Source organism: Rousettus aegyptiacus, unplaced genomic scaffold (assembly GCF_014176215.1).
Source record: "Rousettus aegyptiacus isolate mRouAeg1 unplaced genomic scaffold, mRouAeg1.p scaffold_m13_p_14, whole genome shotgun sequence".
In the NCBI taxonomy this organism is placed as follows: Eukaryota; Metazoa; Chordata; class Mammalia; order Chiroptera; family Pteropodidae; genus Rousettus; species Rousettus aegyptiacus.
Genome location: NW_023416289.1, coordinates 13,458,623 through 13,460,129, shown reverse-complemented (window position 1 = coordinate 13,460,129; position 1,507 = coordinate 13,458,623). Strand labels below are relative to the sequence as shown.

Here is a 1,507-nt window from a genome sequence, read left to right as displayed (position 1 = left end):
TGCTGGGGCGGACGGGAGAGCCTTTAAGTTCCGCTTCCGGCCCTGCCCCTGGCACGCTCAGCCGGTGCGGGAAGGTCTGCGCTCACGCTGGCCGCGGCAGCGTGGCCTTGGCGGCGGAAGTGAACGGAGCGGTTCCCGCTGCCGGTGAGGCACTGGGCGGTTTGGGAAGGTGTGGTCCTGTTTGGAGTCCCGGGTGCAGCCAGCATCCTGTCCTCAGCACCAGGGCTCCGGCAGCGGGGCCTGGTGTGGGCATACTCCGAACGTGGGGTACGCATCTTTTTAGGACTCTCGACCACCTTTGTAGATCAGCAGCATGGGATGGCTCGGAGCGCTGGGGCTGGCGGGAGACCGGGGTTGCAGGCAGGCCGCGGCTCTGCCCTCCTCTCGGCTGATTGCTGGGCGGGTGGTGGAGCACCTCCGCGGTGACCTGGATCATAGGACGTACCCAGAGTCTCCCTTCAGCTACAGAGACCTGCACCGCAATCATAAGGAGCGCCAAACATCGACCTCTAACAGGGCCACGGTTCTCTGATTCAGAGAACTGCTGATGGGCTCGCCTTTCTCAGTCACTGTCTGAAGTACGTAGTTAGAAGCCAATTTATTCACCACACACTAGCCAGAACTGTCCTGTAAAAGTGAACACCTGACATGGAGAATCTCCTGCTTAAAACCCTTCAGGAGCTCCCAGTGTGTTTAATATAACATGCAAAAACCTTTCCAAAGCCCACACTTAATCTATCATTTCTTCTGCTCACACTCTTTCAGTCACTGAAGTTTTTATCAGTTTCTGCTTATGCACCGAGTTCTTTCCACATTAAGGGTTTTTCTTAGAATAGTTAGGGTAAGGATTCCTGAAATATAAGTACTACTCTTCCCCAACTTTTAACCTGGCTTATCTTGCAGGTCTCAAATGCCGGCTTCCTCAGCGAGCCTTTCCATAATCTTGTTACTCTCATAGGCATCTTGTGTATTTCCTTTCTTGCATTAGTCTTGCATAGTCTGTAATTGTTTATATTTGGTTTCTCCCCCATAAGAGACATATTTAGGAGGCCAGGGACCTACTCTGTCTTGTTTATGGTGTCCTCCAGTCCCTAACACAGTGTCTTGGCGTATAGAAGATACTTAGTAAATTTTGAATGAATGAACCAAACATAAGCTTTGTAATCTGACCAGTAATTCAGTTCGAGCTTGGCATGGTTCGAGCTCACAGCTCTTGGAGAATGAGGGGGTCAGAATATCTCTTAAATCTGGAGTGCAGGCTCCTTAGGGAGAGGACAGATCATAATAATAGATGAAGGGATTTATCTGTAGAACATGTAGTGCTCACCCAGAGAGGTTAGAGGACATGGTTCCCATCCTCAAGCGTTCATTTAGATTTATGTGAAACCAATGACTTCTCTACAGTTCTGAAAGGACACTGATCCTAGTTATAACCTCAGCAACAATGCAGACAAAAAGGGAATTCCCCAGATTAAAGTTCTTTACTACACTCAACCTTTAAATGACT

The 1,507-nt window shown here is 49.6% G+C and overlaps 1 protein-coding gene across 3 annotated transcripts in view; it reads left to right on the top strand.

The window, feature by feature from the left end:
- Window positions 1-18: 18 nt before the first annotated feature.
- Window positions 19-1,507, top strand: part of PRMT7 (protein arginine methyltransferase 7) — a 31,378-nt gene continuing 29,889 nt past the window's right edge. For 2 of the 3 annotated variants that reach the window (XM_016164492.2, XM_016164469.2), the window contains exon 1: window positions 19-144. The gene's annotated coding sequence lies outside the window, so the exon portion shown is untranslated. The other variant, XM_016164481.2, reaches the window with a different exon arrangement.